The sequence below is a fragment of the Gekko japonicus genome, unplaced genomic scaffold (assembly GCF_001447785.1).
Source record: "Gekko japonicus isolate JY-2015 unplaced genomic scaffold, Gekko_japonicus_V1.1 scaffold888, whole genome shotgun sequence".
Taxonomy (NCBI): domain Eukaryota; kingdom Metazoa; phylum Chordata; class Lepidosauria; order Squamata; family Gekkonidae; genus Gekko; species Gekko japonicus.
This window is the reverse complement of record NW_015159740.1, coordinates 235,348-260,691: the sequence shown is the minus strand read 5'-3', so window position 1 is coordinate 260,691 and position 25,344 is coordinate 235,348.

Sequence of the window (25,344 nt, the reverse complement as noted above, 5' to 3'; positions counted from 1 at the left end):
GGCCCCACTGGTGGACCTCCTGATGGCACTGGTATTTCTGGCCACTGTGTGACACAGAGTGTTGGGCTGGATGGGCCTTTGGCCTGATCCAACATTGGCGTCTCTTATGTTCTTAAGAACTCAGAAGCCTCACTTTGGGTCGATGCTCCTTGGCAGAATATTTTTCCTGTTTGACCTCCCCTTATCTTCGTAGAGTTTTCATGTTAGCCCGTTTTAATGTCCTCCTTTCTGCCGTATCGCTTGGGAGGTTTGAGAAAATCCCATATTCTAATAGGTTTTGCATTTGTGGTTTGAAGGTTAGAGAAAGTACTGACAGAGGTCATTTCGGGGGGGAACGCGGGGGAACACAGTTCCCCCGGGTGAGGTATGGGGGGTGGGGCACATGATGAAGCCCCGCCCCCTTCTTCCGGCCGCCCCGCTTCCAGCCCTCATTCAGCCAGGAGGAGGCAGGAGAAGAGGGAGGGTAAGTTGTTTCCTCCCCGCCTCTCCCCACCCCTGCCTGCCTGGGGCCAGGGAAGGCCTTGGCGGGGCTTCCTCGCACTCCCGCTGGCCTTGCAGGTCCACCGCTGGGCCCCTGATGTCAGGGGGTGTGGCATATGCTAATGAGTTATGCTAATGAGTTCCCCTAGCTCTTTTTCTATGAAATGACCCCTGAGTACTGATCACATTTTCCTGCATCGTATACTTTATTGTGATATCCATGCAATTTATCTAGATCCTCTTCTTCAAAAGTATGGTGGCCAATCTGAGCACAGCAAGATCTCCCATCTACGATCCACTCATGACTCTGAGACTCTGGCTAAATTTATTTCTAACGTTGTTAAGAGGAGGGGGATGTTTTAAAAGCTGTGGTAACGTCCCCTTCCTTGCTGACGGAGTATGTGTGTGAAGTTATGCCAATAAAGGTTGTTGTCGAGTCTTTAAAGTGCTACTGGAGTCTTTCTCTTTTCTACTGGTTGCCTCCCGATACTTCAAACCAGGGCTTCTTTTCTGGAAAAAGAGGTGCTGAAACTCTCAAGAGGGCAATGAAGTTTTCAATCTGTACACTGAAAACTCATGAACTTTTAAACATTTTTAAAAGAATGTTGTCAAAGAGGTTCCGGAGCTCCGTTGCAGTGCGTTCCCCCCAGGAAAAAAAGTCCTGCTTCAAACGCTGTTTTGGCCATGTGTGGGGCTCTAGGAACCTTGGGAGATGTAGTCCCCTCGAAAAAATGGAAGAGAACCAGACTTGCTTCAGGTGTGGCCGCAGGGTGGGAATGATGCCAGAGGTTAGGGAGTGAGGGTATCATCCCCCTGCCAATTCTCCAGTTTTGCTGATAATTTGTCGAACCCCCTTTTTTGACTTGAGTTTTGAGAGATTCGCGGGGGAGAAGTGGTTTCTGGTAGCAGAAAATTAGGAAATGCTGATCTTACCTTGGTCGCTGTAGGTACTTCATTGGATGTGGTCGAAAGTCAAAAGTGTCCTCTTCTCTTTTGCTTTCTTTCTTTCTCAGATATATGCATACCCCCCCTTCTGTTTCACTCAGGTGGCAGGGCTTCGATAACGAGCGTCCATATAAAAAAACCTTGTTTGAATAAATCGATGCAGGCAGTAATAGCGGCAGGCAGAGACGTATTGATAGAGATGCCTCGGGGCACTGTTAATCTGCCCTCCCCGTGGTCAAACCCTTCCACATTTCCATTTCATTTAGGAGTATTGAAATGGCAGAGGTTCCGCTGCGAGGGTGATTTCGGTCTTAGAGCCTATACCCTTTGCCAGCAGTGCTGTGACCCTGCCAAATGTATTCGTTCAGCCGTCTCGACGGGCCAATTCACACACCACATGGCAAGAATTTCAAGCTAGAGATGGGGCAATGGTAGGGTCCACACATTTTCGGATAGGGTGTTATTGTCATTAACTCCCTGGATTTTCCTAGAACATAGTCCACGACACGTGGGCTCTACCTTTGCAGCAGAATGGAACAGCATATAGATTGTTTTCATCCCTTTCATGAGAGGGAGGGCAGGAAGGGTTGCATCAGTGCTTAGTTCTTGCGGCCCTTTCTTACATGCCCAGGAAAATGCTGAGCGTCACTTTGGGGTCAGGAAGCAATTTTTCTCCAGGCTAGTTTGGCCAAGGATCCTGGAGGTTTTTTGTCATCTTCTCGGCATGGAGCAGGGGGTCACTGGGGGTATGTGGGGAGGAGGTATTTGTGAATTTCCTGGATCGCGCAAGGGGTTGGACTAGATGACCCCGGAGATCCCTTCCAACTCTATGATTCTATGATTCTTTCCTTTGGTGACTTCCATACCTTGGAGAGGGGGGTTATGCATTGGGTTTGTATTTGAATATATACTATCATTACAGAAGTAGTACAGAACAATGGATTGCTAGCAATCTGTATTGAACAGGTATAAATCAAGTATTGGAAGATGGTTTCAGACAGAGCTCACGGAAATCCACAGTGGAAGGATGTGGAATAGCACTCGATGTGGCAGAGCTCAGCACAGAATAATAATGAACGCCAGTATCTTGCATCGGACCTGGAAACAAACCAGCAGCCAGTGAAATTGCTGCAAAATCACTCCAATGTACTCCCACCTTCCCAAGTTCATCGGGAAGAAGAAGAGATTGGATTTATACTGCGCCCTTTACTACCTGAAGGCATCTCAGATTGGCTTACCATTTCCTTCCTTTCCCTTCCCCACAACAGACACCCTGTAGGTGGGGCTGAGAGAGCTCTTCCGAGAACTGCTGTTGAGAGAACAGCTCTGAAAGAACTTGTGATTGACCCAAGGTCACGCCAGCAGCTGCATGTGGAGGAGTGGGGGATCAAACCCAGTTCTCCCAGATTAGAGTCCGTGCTCCTAACCACTACACCAAACAGGGAGCAGGCTGGCTACATTTTGATTTTGGCCAGTCTTCAAGGGAGCCCGAGACAGGTCATCTTGCAGTAGTCTATCTCAGAGGATACAATTGGCTACCTAACAGACATTGGGCAGTGCAAAAACGAATCCATTTTTTCCCTACTTTTATCGTTTGCCACATGGGATGAGACACTAGCAACAATGGGAATCACAATCCTCACTGAGTTAATATATTTCTATTTATATGTGAACACAGTCAGGTAGCTCTTTTCCGAAGGTGGAAGCAACATACATGGAAGCTGAAGGGATACAGAGAAGTTCCTTGGCTTGAGCTCTCTCTCCTCTTTCGCCTTCCCCCTTCGGGACGCTGCTCTCTAAGTGGCTTAAAACTTGGGGATCTGTATGATTTTTTAATCATTAAAGGCCGTGTAAAAAACATATTTTACACGCAGTCTTTTAATCCCGCATTTATTTTTATATTTCTTCATCGCAATTTATTGCCACAGATACATCAACATTACTACAGACATTTATGGAGCCATTAAAATTCAATGCCGGCCGTAAATTTCGCCGGCTTAAAGTGTTGACATTTGTAACGGCTTCCACAAGGACATATTTTATCATGAAAGTGAAACTTGGAGCAAAAAACTTTTTGTTAACCGAAGAAATAAGATATATGCAAGAAAAGAGTGTGTCGGGAGCGGATCCAGCAGTCTTGAAGTGTGAGTTGTCTGCTGTAAGCCGGGCCGGAGAGATTTTACAGGAAGGGAAATCCGTAGGTGGCTGGTCAGAATTGGGTCCCAGACAGGGTCCCCTTCTGGCCAGTAAACATGCAAGACTAGCGTTTCCAGCCAGTTGGTATTAATCTACATAGCAAAACTGTGTTTCACCCTGTAGCCCAGAGGTCCCCAAACATTTTGAGCCTGCGGGCACAGCCGCACAAGGGCTGCCACAAAATAGGGTTCCCAAGTCTTCTTTACTCACCGGCGGGGGACCGTCGATTCGAGTCGGGAGTTGCTGCGGGAGGTGCGCGCGCGCCGCCAGAACGTCACAGGAAGTGACGCAGGACGTAGAGCACGTTGGGGGCGTGGCCCAGATCATTGGGGGAAAACCATATGGTTCCCCCCCCCGACGATCTGGGCCATGCCCCCAATGTGCTCTACGTCCTGTGTCACCTCTGGTGACGCAGCTTCGGGGGGCGGAGCTCCCCCCGAAGCCCGATTCTGCCGCGGCGGAAATCAGGCCTCCAAAGCAGGGGTTTTCCCACCCCAGCCCCCACTTGGCAGCCCTACCACAAAATGGCTGCCACGTGAGGTGAACCCAGCCCCAAAATGGCCACCACCGCTCTACTGCTGAGCCACATCCCCTCCAGTTCAGTGGCTGAGGACTAAACTGGGAGACACCATTGCCTTCATGCTTGCGAGTTTCCAGAGATGTAAGCCGTGGAAAGCTGCCTTCTACCAAATCAGCCTGCCTCGCCCAGTATACTCCATTCCCATGGACAGAATCTCAGGCAGAGACAGGTCCCTCTGTCCACCTGTTCCCTAAGTCACTTCGACTGGAGGTGATGGAGGATTGGACCTGGGACCCTCTGTGTGCAAAGGGGGTTCTCTCCCTCTGAGTGACAGCTGCTTACCATTTAAAGCTAACTGATGCCGAGTGAGATCACTGAGCCATGTGTCTCATAATGACCCACTCTGCCAGGCATTGCCACCTCAGGTGTAGCAATTGGATTTGAGTCCAGTAGCACCTCAGGTGGAGAACCTCAGGTGTAGCAATTGGATTTGAGTCCAGTAGCACCTCAGGTGGAGAACCTCAGGTGTAGCAATTGGATTTGAGTCCAGACTCTGCCAGGCATTGCCACCTCAGGTGTAGCAATTGGATTTGAGTCCAGTAGCACCTCAGGTGTAGAACCTCAGGTGTAGCAATTGGATTTGGAATCTCAGGCAGAGACAGGTCCCTCTGTCCACCTGTTCCCTAAGTCACTTCGACTGGAGGTGATGGAGGATTGGACCTGGGACCCTCTGTGTGCAAAGGGGGTTCTCTCCCTCTGAGTGACAGCTGCTTACCATTTAAAGCTAACTGATGCCGAGTGAGATCACTGAGCCATGTGTCTCATAATGACCCGCTCTGCCAGGCATTGCCTCTTGAGAACCTCAGGTGTAGCAATTGGATTTGAGTCCAGTAGCACCTTAGAACAGGAGGAGGAGGAGGAAGATGAGGAGGAGGAGGAGGAAGAAGAGAAAGAAGAGGAGGAAGAAGAGGAAGAGGAAGAGGAAGAAGAGCAGGAGGAAGAAGAGAAAGAAGAGGGTGAAGGAGAGGAAGAAGATGAGGAAGAGGAGGTGGTGGAGGAGGAGGAGGAGGAGACTGAATACCTCACCCTTCATTTGGAGTCTCAGAGCAGCTTACAATCTCCTTCCCTTCCCCTCCCCACAACAAATCCCCTGTGAGGTAGGTGAGGATGAGAGAGCTCTTTTGAGGACAGCTCTTGAGAGAACAGCTCTGAGAGAACTTGTGACTGACCCAAGGTCACCCAGCTGGCTTCATGTGGAGGAGGCGGGAATCCAACCCGGTTATCCTCGATTACAGTCCACACTCCTATCCACTACAGCAACCCAACATGAGTTTCAGGATGTAAGCTTTCGAGAGTCAAAGCTCCCTTCACCAGTCACGGCAGAGTAGAAATGGAGGTCTCTGGGTCCTTTTCTCCTAGTCAGGAGGGGTGTTGTAAAGAATGCAGATGCGCCATGCACATTGTAATCAGCTTGATTAGAGCAGGGGAGAAATGCTTAGGGGTGGAAACTTAGCATCTTTAGTAAGATAAGAATCCTATGCTCCTTTTCAGGCCTGGGGGGATCATTCTTGTGAATGAACTTGTGAATGAACTCAAGTTCAGCAATCTCACATTGCAGTCTACCCTTGAAGCTTCTTTGTTCGAGGACTGCCACTCTTAGGTCAGCAATGGAGACTGACATGGCTTAGCCTCTGAAACTGTCTTCAGACAGAGCAAATCCGTTTCCCCACACGACACGCACTTGAAGCTGAAAAGATAGGGATCGAACTTGGGACTGAAGCATTTCCTCTGCTGTGAAGCTGTGCCCTCTTCCCATCTGGGCAAGACTAGATTTGGAAGTAAGAACGCAGGGCTAGAGGGAGGCAGCATCCAGTTCTTGCATTCGTAAATTATATGCTGCCACTACATCGATCCAGTCCTATTTTGCTTAGCTCAAAGGCCTGCGGTAAATATTTGAAAGGTGTTTTAAGAAATCTTCCCCCATTTGAGGCAGAATCAAAGGCAGATAACAGGCTTTCCCTCCACCTTTATTAATGAGAAATAATGGGAACAATTAAGACTTCTGCAGGTTCTTCCCTCCTACGCCGCCGCAGAAAGGAAGCATAGACGCCCCAATCATCTGTCATTACCTTTCCTCCCCCCCTTTGCAGTTCCAGGCAATCAGTTTGGATTACTTCTGGATTACTTTTTGTCTGTTTCCTCCACCATTTGCCAGCGGGGAGTCGCCGTCTCCCACTGGAATATTGACCCTCCGCTGCAAAACGGAATCGAAAGGTTGTGGCACCGTCTCAGCGGGACGTTAACCCATTTGTTTTCGTGGCACAAAAACGAGAGGAAGGAGACGTATTTGGACTGCGGAACTACGAAGGGGCAAAGAGGAGGGAAGGCGGTGGCAGGAAATGAACAACATAACCATTTCCCCGTATAGAGTGTTTTTAATATATTTATGGATAAAGCTTGAAACCACTGAGGTCCCTCAGCCAAGCCTGTTAAATGAGAGCCTGCCCTTACGTGGATAGAGATGGAGCGCAAAAGAACTGGAACAAGACTGGAAGCATCCAGTATATTGTCCATATAAGTTCCAAACTCACAGAGTAAGGGGTCGTGACTCAGGGGCAGAGCACCTGTTTGGCATGCTGAAGGTCCCAGGTTCAGTCCCCGGCATCTCCAGTTAAAAGGGCCAGGCAGCAGGTGATGTGAAAGACCTCAGCCTGAGACCCTGGAGAGCCATGTTGGGGGAATGAGGGATGCAGGAACCTTTTCATGCACTCCCATTCCTACTGTGTTCATTTTGGGGAGGAAGAGAGGCTGGCTTCCCAACTGCAGAGACAGAGACAGAGAGAGACAGAGAGAGACAGAGAGAGACAGAGAGAGAGATGTTCTAAACCAAAGCTCAGTCTATTCAATTATACACTCTTAAGTCAGAAAACACTTTTGTGGCATTTCAACATTCAACATGGACTGTTTCAGCAAAACCCCAATACATAAATAGTGTACTTGTAATAGAAGAAGAAGAAAAAGAAGAAGAAGAACAAGAACAAGAAAAAGAAGAAGATGATGATGATATTGGATTTATACCCTGCCCTTCACTACTCAAGGGAGTCTCAGAGTGGCTTACAATCTCCTTTCCCTTTTCCTCCCCACAACAGGCACCCTGTGAGGTTGGTGGGGTTGAGAGAGCTCTTTCAAGGACTGCTCAGTAGAAAACAGCTCTGAGAGAACTTGTGACTGACCAGTGTTCCCTCTAAGATGAGTTAGTATGAGCTAGCTCACAGTTTTTTAGCCTCTGGCTCACACATTTTTGTCTTAGCTCAAGAAGGATGGCTCCAGAGCAAACTAATTTATGCAGTATCTAAATCGCTTGCTCACAATTTGAATGCCAGTAACTCACAGCGTAGATTTTTTGCTCACAAAACTCCACAGCTCAGAGGGAGCATTGTGACTGACCCAAGGTCACACCAGCAGCTGCATGTGGAGGAGTGGTGAATCAAACCCGGTTCTCCCAGAGGAGAGCCTTCATTCCTAACTACTACACCAAACTGGCTTTCTATAAAGGATATCCTTGGTTGTTCTGCCAAGTGTCAGACTCTTGAGCAAAGTTACTCTCAACAACACTCACTGGCAGTGATTTGTTTATTGAGGAGTGAAGATGATTCAAGCGAAGACTTTCTGTGTCAGAACTAAGGTTCTGGCGTGGAGGCCCAGAGTTAAACATAGGTCAAACAAGTCCCCCCCATGGTCCAGTCCAATTGTAGCCTACATTCAGCTGCCTAGATTTCTCGTGTTCCATCTCCCACTTGCAAGTCTAACCATTATTTTATCCGTTACTGCGGAGCAAGCACAGTCAGCGTCCGAGGTCATCGCTCTTCATCCCTGGGAAGGAAGGCATCTTAGAAAAGGGTTACCCAGCCACCACAGCAAAGCCTTTCTCACATGCATCCACTCACCACACACCCCTTAGGAATTCCAGTTCCCGTTCGAGGCCCCTCAACAATGCAATGCATGGCAAACGAGACACCAAGTTTGACACCAAGACCCATAACTGAAGGGGAGCTGATCAGAACAACCAAACTGATTCAGACATTAAGTCCCCTCTTTCACCCATTGAAGCTAATGTAACTAACAGTCAAGTCTGTGGTGAGCATTTGACATATACAACACAACAAAGCTCAGCCCAGTCTTTCTGGGGTCAGGAAAGTCAAGGAAAGCTGGGTTACATTAGGTCGACTAAGGTCCCTGCCACACGGAGGGGAAAGGGACGAGCTGAAGTGCGGCTTTTGAAAGCCGCACCAAAAGAAACACACCGCGGCGGGATCTCATTGATCCCCTGAGCGCATTCCCTCCCCAGCACGATCAGATGCCGTGGGAAGCGACGGAGGGGAACGGGAGACTGCCGAACTGCGCATGTCTGAGCATGTGCAGTTCAGGCAGGAGCCGGGGATGCGCCGGCAGAAAGACAGGCCGGCGATCCCACGGCCGGCCTTGATGCGACCGTCCTGGAAGAACCACCTCGGTAGGTGGTTCATTTTAGATGCGTCTTTTCGGGGGAAGGGCGGGATCGGGGACAGGTCCGCAAAGCTGCCCAGATGTTGCAGTGGAATCACGCCCGTTTGCTGCGGCCCCAATCAGTCCCTCTCCCGGCTCAAAACCATTCGTGTGACCGGGGCCAAAGAGACTAAGAGAATCCCAGGTAGCTAGCTTCAGATGCTTTATCTACTTACAATTTGATAATGTATAAATATTCCCAGAAAGGAAAAGTCACGAACGGCAGAAGTCATATACAGGGTTACCAGTCCCCGAAGGCCACAGCACTTAGCAGAGTCCTGAAACCTCCTAGGAAACAGAACCACAGATCCAAATACAGAGGCTAATTTATTATTGAAATTAAAGTATCATAGGTGTACCAGATTGTATCAAAGTCCTTTCTAAAATTTGGTCTACTTGCGCCATTTTGTGCCAGTGGGAATCTGACCTTATAATTACATACAGATGTACCAGCAAGTCACAATACGGAGGTTCCCATCACTAGCCCTGGTGACAGAAGGGAACCTCCACATTCAGAGGCAGTTAGCCTCTGAATCCCAGTGCTAGTAGGCAACATTGAGGAAGGACTCGGTCTCTATGCCCTGTTCTTGGACCTCCAGAAGAACTGGTTGGCCACTGTGAGAGACAGGATGCTGGAGCAGATGGATCTCTAGTCTGATCCAGCAGGGCTCTTTTGTCTTTATGACTTACGAAGATACAAGCAAGGGGCTTTCAAGGCAAGTGAGAAGCAGAGGTGGTTTGCCATTGCTTTCCTCTACATAGCCTTCATTGGTGGACCTATGGCCATATACACTAAATTTTCTACCTACCTACCATCCCAGTACCGACCCTACTTAGCAGAGGTGTCGAACTCATTTGTTATGAGGGCCAGCTCTAACATAATTGTTACTTGGTTGGGCTGGGCCATGTGTGCCGTAAAACATAATGCCGGGTACAGGAGATATAAATTGTATAAAGGACAGCAGCTGGTAGGCTCCAAATTGTTGTATCCTCACTGCAAGGCCCCATGGGCTGGGAGGGGAGTGCAAAGTATAACCCATATGGGTGGACTGGAGAGGAGGAGGAGGAGGAGGATAAATTTGATTTATACCCCGCCCTTCACTCAGAGCGGCTTACAAACTCCTTTCCCTTCCCCTCCCCATAACAGACACCCTGTGAGGTAGGTGCAGCTAAGAGAGCTCTTATAAGAACTGCTCTTTCAAGGACAGCTCTTGTCAGAACTATGGCTTGTCCAAGATCATCCAGCAGCTGCAAGTGGAGGAGTGGGGAATCAAACCCGGTTCTCCCAGATTAGAGTCCGTGCGCTTAACCACTACACCAAACTGGTGCAGCACTGGGCAGACGCTCTCATGCTGCTTGACTGCTGAAGACGAGGTTGTTCCGCCATGCTGAAGCCACAATCAGAATGGTTCCATCCCAATAGTCTCCTGTTCCCTTCGTTGCACTAGTTGCTCGCGGGCCGCATAAGAGCCCTGGATGGGCCAGTTCCGGCCCCCGGGCCTTACGTTTGACAGCCCTGCTATTTAGCTTCCAAGATCTGACAAGATCAGGCTGTACCCATATCGTTCCACATCTCCACCGAATAATTGCTACAGTGGTAAATGATGCTAGTTTCCTTTGTCTCACACTCCCGGCTACAAACACTGCACCACCGATATTTCACGCCAGATGCCATTCAGTCCAAACGAAGACAGGAGAAGATGGTGTGCTTGTCTACCTTCGACAAGCTCCGGATCCCTTCTGTGGTGCCAATAATCTTTTCTTCTGACTTCTTATATATATATCTTTTCCTTACTCGAACCAGATTGGACATAACTCACCGTAATAGATTGAAAAGAATTGCTCCTTTTTTATATCTCCCCCAGTCTATGGAATGCCTAATCAGTACATATAATATGTGGAATTTGTCCCACTCATGGGGAGAAACCTTCATAATTCATTAGCGTCCTCCAGCCGGCTTGAGTTATTCGCTGCTTGCTTCATACGGGAGATAAAAAAAATCCATATCCCAGGAGTTCTCATTATACGCCTCTTCTGGATAAACCTACTCAGCTTCTGAACTGGAATAAACCTGAATAGATAAAGACACTTATCAGCAATCATTACCGTATAAAGATCTTAGCGATGGCCCGCTGTAGGGCCTATCAACGTGGAGGAAATGACCTCGATTGTTTAACTTTCACCTGCCCTGGAAAGAAACCCTTTAGGAAGGAGTACGAATGCAAAGAGGGACATGTCTCTGAAAAGATAACTTGGGGAGGGGTCATTGAAGGGCCACCCCCCGAGGACCCAGAATGTGCGGAAAGTGGGTCAGGCTCTTCCCGATCGTTAAGTTTAATTTTGAGGGGAATTTGGAGGTTTCTGCTTAACAACATTTTTAGGGAGATGTCCTCAATAAGGAAACAATGGGGACAAAATGGGGGCAGTAATTCATCAGGGACCGTGACCAGAAAATCCGGGTTGCTCGACAGATCTGCCTGCAGGCTGCTCTATGGATATACAGAGCCAGTTTGATGCAGTGGTTAGGAGCGGGGACTCTAACCTGGGAGAAACAGGTTTGATTCCCTGCTCCTCCGCATGCAGCTGCTGGTGTGACCTTGGGTCAGTCACAAGTTCTCTCCGAGCTGTTCTCTCAAGAGCAGTTCTTGAAAGAGCTCTCTCAGCCCCACCTACCTAACAGGGTGTCTGTTGTGGGGAGAGGAAGGGAAGGAGATTGTTAGCTGCTCAGAGACTCCGAGTGAAGAGTGGGGTATAAATCCAATTCTTCTGTATCATCTTCTTCCTCCTCCTCCTCTTCTTCTTCTAATGGCTGCTTTGGAGAATCACTTCTATGGCGTTGTACCCTGCTGAGGTCCCTCCCCTCCCCAAACCCCACCCTCTCCAGGCTCCGCCCCCCAGATCTCCTAGAATTGCTCAACCTAGAGATGGCGACCCTATATCATCTGCTTCATACCCTCACAGGGTAGCCTATTGAGAATCCAGGACAGTTGGAGGAAATATTCGAAGCAGGGGACAACATTGTTAAGACCCAAGTTTTCAGGTCCCACCAGGTTTCACCTAATTTGAAATGTTGTCGTCAGCATGAAGGTATTTCCCTGAGAGAACACATGTAGCATACTGGAAAAAAGCAGAAAGCATTTTGTCAAGGCCGACGGCATTTGAGGGTGGGTGCAGAATATGTCCCTGGAGCTAAACTGCAGGAAGTAGTACAGACAGCATGTTTTTTTTTTTCCCTTGGGCTATGAGGACAGAAAAGTTTTGTGTGCCCAGATACAAAACAAGGCAAAACCATTTCCTCCACGCAAACTTAAAATTACTTTATTTCTGTTTTCACATTTCATTAGGACCAGACTGCGCTGGCTAAGTTCGCCGTAATAAGAAAAAGAAATCATAATTGTTTAAAGCTGAGCTTCGTAATGAATTATAAATGCCAAAATATAATTGCTTCCAGCATTTTTAGGAAGAAGGCCATTGTGTCTGGCAAACTGATGAATTTGGGGGGGGGGGGTTGTTTTGTTTTCAATTTAGAAGAAAGGGACTTTCCTGATATTAAAAAAACACCCTACACCTCAATTTAATATTTTATTAATAACACACACTTAGTACGCGATTAGAGGGAAAACGGGAACTGCAGCGTTATTAGCACTGAAAACATTTCTGTAATTTCAACGGCGTAATTGTGTTAAAAATAATGAAGTGTGTCTCAAAAGAGCCTAGAGGATACACATGCTATGCATGTGTCTAAGGTGTTATCTTCGAGGTATTCCATTCTCTCAAATTGTTTTGTCAAAAAGGTTACTAGGTAGCTGTATTCACCACCTTATGCAGAGACTCACAGGTTTCAAGCCTTCCCCTGAGAAGAACCTCAGAAGAGCCCTGCTGGATCAGACCAGTGGTCCATCTAGTCCAGCATCCTGTCACCACACAGTGGTCAACCAGTTCCTCTGGAAGGCCAACAACAGGGCAGAGAGGCCAAAGCCTTCCCCTGAGAAGAACCTCAGAAGAGCCCTGCTGGATCAGACCAGTGGTCCATTTAGTCCAGCATCCTGTCTCACACAATGGCCAACCAGTTCCTTTGGAGGGCCAACAACAGGACATAGAGGCTGAGGCCTTCCCCGGATAAGAACATCAGAAGAGCCCTGCTGGATCAGACCAGTGGTCCATTTAGTCCAGCATCCTGTCTCACACAATGGCCAACCAGTTCCTTTGGAGGGCCAACAACAGGACATAGAGGCTGAGGCCTTCCCCGGATAAGAACATCAGAAGAGCCCTGCTGGATCAGACCAGTGGTCCATCTAGTCCTGCATCCTGTTTCACACACTGGCCCACCAGTTCCTCTGGAGGGCCAACAACAGGGCAGAGAGGCCGAGGAAGTGACACGACCACGCATCTTTACATTTAATATCGTTTGTGGGGTCTGGCCTGGGGGATGGTCTGGAAGAAAAGTGGACATAAGAACACAAGAGAAGTCAATATTGGATCAGGCCCATGGCCCATGCAGTCCAACACTCTGCCACACAGTTGCCAAAAACACTAGGTGCCATCAGGCGGTCCACCAGAGTGGCCAGGAAACCAGAAGCCCTCCCACTGTTGCCCCCCCCAAGCACCAAGAATACAGAGCATCACTTGCCCCAGACTGAGAGTTCCTATCTATACCTTGTGGCTAAGAGCCACTGATGGACCTCATCTGCAAATTTAGCCACTTCACTGCTTACTCCCAACTCCAAATCATTAATGAACAAGTTAAAAAGCATTGGAACGAGTACTGATCTCTGCGGTACCCCACTGCTTACCACCCTCCACTGAGAAAATTTCCCATTTAATTATTTTCCTATTAATTATTTTCCTATTAATCAGCCATTTTTTGATCCACAAAAGGACTTGTCCTTTTATCCCGTGACTATTGAGCTTATTTAGGAGCCTTTGATGAGGAACTTTATCAAAAGCTTTCTGGAAGTCATGGTAAACTGCATCTATTGAGTCCCCCTTGTCCACATGTTTGTTCACCCCCTCAAAGAACACTAACAGGTTAGTGAGACAAGATCTTCCCTTACAGAACCCATGCTGATGAGTCTGCCTCAATAGGTTTTGTTCATCAAGGTGCCTACTAATTATCTCCTTAATAGCCGTTTCCACCAACTTACCCAGTATTGATGTCAGACTGACCGGCCTGTAATTTCCTGGATCTCCTCTGGAACCCTTTTAAAAGATGGGAGTGAGATTACCTACCTTCCAGTCCTCAGGATGGGAGGCAGATTTTAATGAATTTTTTTTTTTTAAAAAAAAAAAATCTCTTATTTCACCTTCAGTACTTATTGAGTCTTAATGCCTTGTTAGTTAAGAAGTCGAAGGGCCAAGAGGGGTTCCATTGTCAGGCTGTGTCTAGGGCGTCAGTTGGCCTTATTCCGGCCTCGATCCTTACCACATAATCACAAACAATACTTATGGAATACTGAGGCTTGGCTCTGTGTCTCTATGGGTACCAGGAAGCACACAAGACAGGTACGAATCGCCAGGCTAAACAATTGCATCTGCTGCACTTCTAGCTACAGGATTCATTATTTTCAGATTTCTCATCGGGGTGGAAGATTTCACCACGTGTTCAGATAGCTTTCTGCTGCAAGGGGGATACGCGCAGGGCTCTTTTTGTAGAAAAAGCCCAGCAGGAACTCATTAGCATAATAGGCCATACCCAACAGCAGGGACTCATTAGCATATTAGGCCACACCCCATGACAGCACAGCTCATTAGCATATTAGGCCACATCCCCGTGTTACCAGAAGTGTGGTCATCCAGCCACACCCACCTTTTGCTTCTTATTCTGTTTACCTTGTTTGTTGTCAAAACCCAGGGCTTTTTTTTGTAGCAGGAACTCCTTTGCATGTTAGGCCACACACACCCCTAATGTAGCCAATCCTAATGAGTTTCTGCTGTTGGGTGTGGCCTGTTATGCTAATCAGTTCCTGCTGGGCGTGGCCAACTTGGGAGCTAGCCAGAACTCCGTTCCTGTGCGTTCCTGCCCAAAAATAGCCCTGGATACACGTAAAATGTAGCATGCTGGTTATGGTGTTGGTTTTTTTAAAAAGGGAGGACAAAAGGGGTGGGGGTCCTAACCCTGAAACCTGGGATCCAGAACCTAAGCAGTACTCTTTGCTAAAGGGACAGTTTTACTGAGGACGCATTGGCTAAACGATCATTGGAAGGCACTTTCTGGACCAGAAATTAGTATCAGTGAAATATCATTTGGCATGTGATTGCATCTTTGTAGGCCTTGTTTATACTTTTATTCTGTGCCTAGTGGTTTCACTTTTGAACAATTATTTTCCGGTCCATCTCGTATTCATGTTGCATAATTGAATGATTGATATAAACCAATTTGTTCCTCGTTGTGTTTGATCTCTGAAGAAGGCCTAAACGCATCAGGTCAAGTTCATATGCCCTCGTGTGGCCCCGGTCACACGGAGCATTAGGCACGCTAGAGAGACAGAAGATAGGCAGATTTTCCAGGCACGATCTCACTGCCACATCTGGGAAGCGTAGAGCTCCCGTGGCGCACCTGAGGCTTCCCACTGAAGATGCGGGGTAAAAAACTAGTACCTCGGAGGTACTAGTTTCCGGAAACCGCAGGGCAGGGGCGGGCGTCTGATCGCGTTTCCGGTGGTAGTTCCGGCGCCCGCCCATGTCCCCTCGCAAAAAGGTGGGGGTTTTTCAAAGTCTCCACGGATGCGCACAAGCACCCAACGGAGCATGCGCACATTTCAATTTTTTTTTAAAAAAACACAACCCCATTTGCCACGCCGCTCCGCTTCTTTGCCGCGTTGTGTGATTGGCACCTCCCCCCTAACCACGGAAGCTCGACGGGACCTCAACCCAATGCCTGATCACGCAGTCACGTGTTAGTTTGCTCCGGGGCAAACAGCCATGCCTCCCCCCGCATTTTCCTGCCCGTGTGGCCGAGGCCTGTATACGGTTTTGGTATTTTTACATGGGTGTGTTTGGGCCCTTGTATTTTTTTTAAAAAATTCTTTGCTAATACATACATGTATCTTTTTATATTATATACATTAAGTTTTTATTTGTTGGCTCTCTATTCTGACTTACCTCTTTGGGTTTTTTTTTTTTAAAAGAACCTCTTTTAAAATTCTTAAGAATATAAGAGAAGCAAAAGTTAGATCAGGCCAAAGGCCAATCCAGTCCAACACTCTGTGTCATACAGTGGCCAAAAATACCAGGTGCCATCAGGAGGTCCAGCAGTGGGGCCAGGACACTAGAAGCCCCCCCACTCTTGCCCCCCCCCAAGCACCAAGAATACAGAGCATCACTTGCCCCAGCCTGAGAGTTCCTATCTATACCTTGTGGCTAATAGCCACTGATGGACTTCTGCTCCATATGCTTATCTAATTCCCTTTTGAAGCCGTCCATGCTTGTAGCCACCTCCTGTGGCAGTGAATTCCATGTGTTAATCACTCTTTGGGCGAAGAAGTATTTCCTTTTATCTGTTCTAACCTGACTGCTCAGCAATTTCATTGAGTGCCCACGAGGTCTTGTATTGTGAGAAAGAGAGAAAAGGACTTCTTTCTCAACCTGCTCTATCCCGTGCATAATGTTATAAACCTCGATCTTGTCACCCCTCAGCCGTCGTTTCTCCGAGCTAAAGAGCCCCAAGCGTTTTAACCTTTCTTCACAGAAAAAGTGTTCCAACCCTTTTATCATTCTAGTTGCCCTTTTCTGCACTTTTCCCAATGCTATAATATCATTTTTGAGGTGTGGTGACCAAAACTGTACACAATACTCCAAATGAGGTCGCACCATCGATTTATACAGGGGCATTATGATACTGGCTGATTTGTTTTCAATTCCCTTTTTAATAATCCTCAGCATAGCGTTGGCCTTTTTTATTGTAGTTGCACACTGTCTAGACATTTTCATTGAGTTATCTACTATGACTCCAAGATCTCTCTCTTGGTCAGCCAGTGTGGACCAGTTCTTGTACTGGGTGGTAACTCATGCAGATATGCAACAGGCAGCCTCCCTAGAGAACATCTCTGCATTGGAAGTGTGTGGCTGCATCTGGTGCTCCTATTGTGCTGTAACGACATCTCCAACCAGACTGTCTTCTCCCCACAAGAATGTGCCATCGCAAATGATTGCTATGGAATAAAAAGATCAGTAACTCAGTATCCAATGAGATATGAATGCCCTCTTTTAAAATTCTGAAATGAAGCCAGCCTGCTAAAAAGGCACAGAACTTGGAAAACACTCTTAGCTTGGAAATGTGCTTTTGATGGGCTGTGTGTGAAACAGCTCGAATTTCAAACAAGCAACAATAACAGGTTGGGGCGTTCCTTGCTAACCGTGATTGGGTTCTATTCATCGGCAACGTTTCTCCATGAGCTCTCGTCGCCGACTCCCCGGAGTTATTTTCTCTTTTCAAATCACTGTCGCTTTTGTTCTAAGTTGTGTTCTGAAAAAAGGATCTTTTCCTCTTTGAGGCAAGCCACCAGTTAAGGAAGTTTCTATGATCTCCTTTTAAATACACACACACACACACACATACATACACACAGACACACTGAGGGTTTTGCATAATTCCCTTCTAAAATGTCTCTGGCATGAGTTAAATTACTTTTTGCTCCCTTCAAAGTTCCTTGGAAGTTTTGCTGAAGAACGGGAGAACCGAGGAAGGAGACCCAATTATGAAATCGGAGTATCACGAATGTCTGTTTCATTCTTCCCTCTTGGGAAATAGACCCACAGGTCTATGTTCTTGCTGCATATTGTCTTTACCCACACAGAATGCTTCCTGTCTAAAATTAACTTAGTTGTCAACGCTGTTTTTGTGACAGTGGGCTCTTCATTTTCATCACTTATATATCCCTATTGCTTGAAAGAATGAGGAGGAGGAAGAAGAAGAATAAATTTCTACCACGCCCTTCACTACCTGAAGGAGTGGCTTACAATCCCTTTCCCTTCCCCTCCCCACAACAGACACCCTGGGAGGTAGGTGGGGCTGAGAGAGCTCTCTTGAGGACTGCCCTTGAGAGAACTTGTGACTGACCCAAGGTCACACCAGCATCTGCATGTGGAGGAGTGGGGAATCAAACCCAGTTCTACCAGTTCCATTTAACCAATGAATCAACTATACGTTGGCACCATCATAAGAATACATGGCTTGGTCCCGTTCTTTTAATTTACTGGAGAGAGAGAAATTGTTTGGCTCGAGGTATAGAAACGTGTTCTTGTCTGAGGTGAATTTAACTGTCACCAAAGAATAATGAACCTTTTCTGTGGGGCAATGAAATCTCTTGTGCCCAGGCCAACGCAGAGCTTTCCTTCATGCAAGGGTGTCTGCCTTTTAAGCATCCGATGACTAATTGATACCTAATTCCTCCCATTTGCAGTTAATTTCTCTCCCTCTTTCTCACCCCTCCAAATAGCACAAACAGCACCCGCCCTGTGTGAATCAAAAAGTCATTAGGGAGTCAATAAATGTATTGCTTCCCAACGCTTGCCAAAGGGCTAATTGCGTGGTGATGCGTTTGCATTTTCTCGAGCTTATTGGCACAGGTTGCTTGGAACCAGTTAGGGGGGAAGACTGACGTAAACCTCTTAAGGCTTGTCAGGGGCTTGCTGAAGAAGGCAGCCAAAATTATTACGGGCTTGGGGAGCCCCTTTCAAAGAAGGAGGGGCTGTAGAGTCCGGGACTTTTCAGCTTTGGAAAAAAGAGAACTAAGGACAGATCTGAGATCCCCCCCCCTCTATCATCTATCAATCTATCATCTATCTATCTACCTACCTACCTATCATCCATCTATCTACCTACCTACCTACCTATCTATCTACCTATCATCTATCCATCATCTATCAATCTATCTCTATCATCTATCTATATATCTATCATCTATCTATCTACCTACCCACCTACCTATCTATCTATCATCTATCAATCTATCTCTATCATCTATCTATCTATCTATCTATCTATCTATCTATCATCTACCTACCTATCATCTGTCTGTCTGTCTTATCTACCTACCTATCATCTGTCTGTCTGATCTATCTATCTATATGTCTGTCTGTCTGTCTATCTACTTACATACATACCTACCTACCTACCTACCTACCTATCTACCTATCAATCTATCTCTATCATCTGTCTATCTATCTGTCATCTATCATCTATCTATCTACCTACCTACCTACCTACCTATCTATCATCTATCTATCTATCTATCTATCTATCTATCTATCTATCTATCATCTACCTACCTACCTACCTATCATCTATCTATCAATCTATCTCTATAATCTATCACCTATCAATCTCTCTCTATCATCTATCTACCTACCTACCTACCTACCTACCTATCTCTATCATCTATCCATCTATCATCTATTTACCTATCTGTCATCTATCCATCTCTCAGTCATCTATCTATCATCTCTCTCTCTCTCATTCTATCATCTCTCTATCTGTCATCATCATTATTTTTATTTAAAAGAGTTTAAAATTCACATACATACTTGGGGGGGGAGAAATAAAGGACACAGCATCTCAAAATCGTTTCATACAACAGCAGTGACAACATAGACTTAATAACACTGTACAATGAGTTCCCTCAGTACGGCGGGGGAGAGCAAATGAGAACCCTTCCTCATCTCCTATTTTGGAAATAGTATGACAAATCTATTGTCTAACTGCATTCATGGCTACCCCCCCCCACCTCCAGCTTCTCATTCTTCCTACAGGAAGAGGCCTGTATTTCTTAAGAACCACAAATCTAGATACAGAGCCTAGATACAGTCCATGACAGATCCAATGCATCTTGTTGAGTGCTTCCTGACATATTGCAGAAAACCAGAGCCAGCTTGGTGTAGTGGCTAAGAGCACGGGCTCTAATCTGGGAGAACCGGGTTTGATTCTCCACTCTTCCTGATGCAGCTGCTGGTGTGACCTTGGGCCAATCACAAGCTCTGGCACAGCTGTTCCTGAAAGAGCAGTTTGTGTCAGAGGTCTCTCAGCCCCACCCACCTCACAGGGTGTCTGTTGTGGGGAGGGGAAGGGAAAGGAGTTTGTAAGCCGCTCTGAGACTCCAAGTGAAGGGCGGGGTATAAAGCCAATCTCTTCTTCTTCTTTCTCCTCCTCCTCTTCTTCTTCTTCTTCTTCTTCTTCTTCTTCTTCTTCTTCTTCTTCTTCTTCTTCTTCTTCTTCTTCTTCTCTTGGAGCTGTTCTCTCAAGAAGTGATTAACTCGCAGCAGCTGAGAACTGTCATCTCAAGTGGTCGATGGCTTGCAATTTAGAGATCTATTCTGGCAGCAGCTTTCTATTGGCTAAATGGCTTTCCTTTCTGCACTGAGAACTTCGGCCCCACCAGAAAAAAAACAATTGCCCCACAAGCCACAAAATCCTGGCTCCGGGCCTGTTCCATGTTATTGCAGAGAGCAGGTAAGCCGCACCAGTCCACATTTTTGCTCCCAGATCTTTCTGCCTTTTGGCCAGGATCCGGCTATTTTCAAAGGCTGCCTGAGAAATCACCTACTAATTGCCTCTGGCATATTTGCATACTGCCGGCTGGCGGCTTGCCGAGTGCAAGAGCTGTTTGACGTGACGTCTGTCAGTCAAAGCCGTCGGGCCTCTCGCAAGGAAAACGGTGACATTTCTTCAAGGAGCAAAATCTTTGCGTTTGCCCCCTCCCGGGCGACATTCGCTGCATTTCACAGGATTAAATCTGATAATATCATCCGACCGGATGAACCTGGAGCAGAGGAAAACATCGTAATCAAAGTTCCCGTAGCAGCATGGCTGTGAACAATGGCGCTTACCTGGTGGATTTGCATTCCACTGAATAGCACAGGGGGAAGAACCTCAAATAACTAGCAGCCATGTGATATTTCTCTTCGGAACAATCCGCCGCGAATTCCTAACCCGAATTACACCTATTTCCCTGTGCAGAACTGGTTAGCAGAGATCCCCGGCTGACTTTTTAAATACAAGCTACGCTTGGAAACAAAATCTCAATTAATTATCTTCATTAAAATGTCATCTTCCTTCTCTTCTAGAGACAACAAGAACCTCTCAGTGTTCGGGAAGCATGTTCAGTCCAGATGATTGGATGGGATGGTGGGGAGGGAGGGGGGGGAAGAGCAGAAATGGAGGCTTTCTGAGACCACGTTTGGTGTAGTGGTTAAGAGCATGGACTCTAATCTGGGAGAACCGGGTTTGATTCCCCACTCCCTCACATGCAGCTGCTGGGTGACCTTGGGTCAGTCACAAGTCCTCTGAGAGCTGATCTCTCCAGAGCAGTCCATGAAAGAGCTCTCTCAGCCCCACCTACCTCACAGGCAATGCCCCCTCTAAGCTGTGGAGTCTTGTGAGCAAAAATTCTACTTTGTGAGCTACTGGCATTAAAGTTGTGAGCAAGAGATGCTGCATAAACTAGTTAGCTCTGGAGCCGTCCTTCCTGAGCTCGGACAAAAATGGGCGAGCCAGAGGCTGAAAAACTGTGAGCTAGCTCACACCAACTCATCTTAGAGGGAACACTGCTCACAGGCAATGTTCCCTCTAAGCCGTGGAGTCTTGTGAGCTGAAATTCTACTTTGTGAGCTACTGACATGAAAGTTGTGAGCGGGCGATTTGGTGACTGCATCAAGAAGTCTGCTCTGGAGCCCTCCTTCCTGAGTTAAGGCAAAAATGTGTGAGCCGGAGGCTAAAAACCTGTGAGCTAGCTCACACTAACTCATCTTAGAGGGAACACTGCTCACAGGGTGTCTGTTGTGGGGAGGGGAAGAGAAAGGAGATTGTAAGCTGCTCTGAGACTCCTTTGGGTAGTGAAGGGCGGGGTACAAATCTGATCTCCTCCTCCTCCTCTTCTGATGGCAGGTTCTCTGTGGAACTTTTAGGGTTCAGCCTTCACTGTGATGGACATACACAACTGGCAAAGCTGAGCACCCAGAGCCCAAGACTTCAGTCAGACAAAAGGGGACGACTTCCTAGGCACTTGGTCTGGGCTTCCTAGGCACTGGGATGAGGCCTGCCAAGCTGGTGGTGATGCGAAATGCCATCAAGATGCAGTCAAGTTATGGTGACCCTGTAGGGTTTTCAAGGCATAAGAACAGAAGAGAAGCCAATGTTGGATCAGGCCGATGGCCCATCCAGTCCAACACTCTGTCACACAGTGGCCAAAAACACCAGGTGCCGTCAGGAGGTCCAGCAGTGGGGCCAGATGATCAGAGGTGGCTTAGTCATTGCTTGACTCTCCTTCCTTGGTTGGTCTCCCATCCAAGTACTCACCAGGGCTGATCCTGCTTAGCTTCTGAGGTCTGGTGAGATCAAGGTAGCCTGGGCCATCCAGGGCAAGCTAAGTAAGGACGATGTCATGGAACCTGAAGCAAATACTCAGCCACTGATTATACAAACCGGGGGGGGGGGGGGAATTACAGCTCATAGAAATAAAGTCAGGCAGTTCAATGTGTAAGAAATACTTTCTGCAGGTATCTCAAGCCAGGGCTTGTCAGAGGTGTGACCCTCCGGCACGAGCAAAAGGGCGTTTCGTCCTTCGTCTCTGGCCCTGTGTGAGCCTTGCCGGCAAAGCCAGCTCCAACTGGGGAGGGCCCTCTAAAGGATCACCAGTGTCAGAACCGTGTACTATTAAGATGCATATCCTTCATTGCAATTGAAATGAGCGCAGGTTACTGCAGTGTCGGGTGCAACACACTGAGATCCAAGGAGAGAAGTCCCAAAGTATCCATGTTCATATCTTGGAGAAGAATCAGTGCCCTGGTATTGCACACCTAAGCACTTGTGTCTTGGAGCATGAGTCTCAGGGGTCTCACTTTGCTTAAATCAGGGATCCCAAACATTTTTGAGCCTGTGGGCATCTTTGGACTTCTGACACAGCAGGATGGATCTAGCCACAAAATGGTGCTTTCAGGAGGCGGAACCAGCCACAGAATAGGAGAAGGAGGAGGAGGAAGAGATTGGATTTATACCCTGCCCACTACCTAAAGGAGTCTCAGAGTGGCTAACCATCTCCTTTCCCTTCCCCTCCCCACAACAGACACCCTGTGAGGTAGGTGGGGCTGAGAAAGCTCTGACAAAAACCACTCTTTTTCAAGGACAGCTCTTATCAGAACTATGGCTTTCCCAAGGTCATCCAGCAGCTGCAAGTGGAGGAGTGGGGAATCAAACCCGGTTCTCCCAGATTAGAGTCCGCTCACTTAACCACGACACCACACTGGAGAGCCCACCACCTCCCAAGGAAACCTATTCCGTTGAGGAACTGCTCTAACCATCAGGAAGTTCTTCCAAATATTTAGCCGAGAACTCTTTTGATTTAATTTCAACATGTTGGTTCTGGGGCAACAGAAAACAACTCTGCTGCATCCTCTATAGGACAGTCCTTCAAGCACTTGAAGGTAGGTGGTAATCATACCACCTCTCAGTCGTCTCCTCTCCAGGCTAAACATACCCAGTTCCTTCGATCTTTCCTCATAGGACTTGGTCTCCAGACCCCCCCCCCACCATCTTCATTGCCCCAGCTTGTCTAAATCCTTCTTAAATTGTTGGGGATGCCCGGTTTACACAGATAAACTGTCCTTCCTACTAAGGAAGATTTCATCCCGTCAAGCGGTGTCCCAAGGTTAACTGGAGTTTCTGCCCGTTCTCATGACACAACATTCACTGACTCTGGGAAAACACACACAGAGAGACAGACAGCTGTTTTGGTTCCCCCCCCCCCCAATCAACAACCACTATTGCCAAATGATCCCTTATGGTCCACTTCATTGTACTCCTTTGCTTTCCATTTTGCTGTCCCGATCCACTATGCCTGCCATGATGTTAATATAGCAAAAGCAAGGAAAGTGATTAATAGAAGAATTAATAGAAGAAAAAGGAAGTTGAAAAGATTCTTTTAAACATCACAGAGAATGCCCAAGAATGACCTCCGTTATTGGAATATTGTAAATAAAAGTATATGCAGCTGACTTCCCTGTCAACCACTTCCCTTTCTTAGGACATTAACACCTCTTAATTTTTAAAAAAACCCTCTATGTGTTCCCCATTTTCCAATAAGATTCCCACAAGTTTTGAGCACAATTAATCTTGATAGTCTTGGTTCACTTATGGAGGGTTAATACCATATTTTGTCACTAGAGGTCACTGTTTTCAAATAACTCTTGCTACAGAAGATCCAATACTGCATTCTACCACTAGGCGTCACTGTTTGTTTTGCTTTTACTTCTAGCAATGAAGTGTAATGCTGTGCTCTATACTCCCACTTTGCAAGGTGGGACATAACTTTTGAAAGAGAATCCACAAATGTTTGTGGTTCTCCCCCCACCCCAAAAAGGCTAATGCTGTGGAATGTAAGCGAAACAGGGAAGAACAAAGCTATAGGACTGTCTTTGCTCATAATTCTGATACCAGCAACAACAAAAAGTTTGTCCAACATATTGAGCATGTAAAATCCTACTCAAATGGCACAGGGAAAAATCCACAGAAAATATGATGATCTTAAGCCCCATTGACAGGACACATCCACCACAGCAGCTAAGTCTCAATCCAGTGTTTTCAAGGCGGCATGAGTCCTGGTTTACTTGGAAGTAAAGGCAACTCCACATTTTATGAAGCAAACTTGATCACTGAGTATATATTTGCAGTGTGCAGACATACATGCATGTATATGTATCTGGGAGCTCCCAGACGTGGGCCTCTAGTGATTTCAGTGTGTGCTCATGCGCATACATGTCTTCCACACTTCACAATTGTTCAGGCTGCACCTGCTGCAGCTCCACTGATCTCAACCTGCTCCCTATGAGGAAAGGCTGAAACATCTGGGACTTTTCAGTTTAGACAAGCGACCAGGGCTATTTTGGGGCAGGAACGCACAGAAACGGAGTTCCGGCTAGCTCCCAAGTTGGTCACGCCCAGCAGGAACTCATTAGCATAATAGGCCACACCCAACAGCAGAAACTCATTAGGATGGGCTACATTAGGGGTGTGTGGCCTAACATGCAAAGGAGTTCCTGCTACAAAAAAAGCCCTGGACCGTTTTGACCACAAACAAGGTAAACAGAACAAGAAGCAAAAGGTGGGTGTGTCTGGATGACCACACTTCTGGTAACATGGGAATGCGGCCTAATATGCTAATGAGTGGTGCAGTCAGGGGGTGTGGCCTAGTCTGCCATCCCTACTGGAGGCCGTAGCAGGCTGGGCGTTGGAGCACCCTCGGCTTTTAGTCTTGGGTGACTTCAACGTCCATGCCGAGGACGCGGCCTCGAGTCGGGCTACGGACCTGGTGGCGTCCATGGCGTCGCTGGGACTCTCCCAATTAATATCGGGCCCCACGCATCAGGCTGGGCACACGCTCGATTTGGTCTTCGCGGCGGGGAGTATGGTGGATCCGATTACCACAATTGAGGTACCATGGTCGGACCACTATGCCCTGAAGGCTCGCATAGATGTCCCGCCCCGACCCTGTTTAGGCAGCGAGCAGATTTTAGCTCGCCCACGGAGCCTGATGGACCCTATGCGGCTTCAGATGGCTCTGCGGGATCCGATGCCTCCTGGCGGTTCGTTAGATGAGCTTGTGGATGATTGGCATAGCCGATTCGCTGCGGCCATCGACGTGATCGCTCCTCGGCGCCCTCTGCGCCCT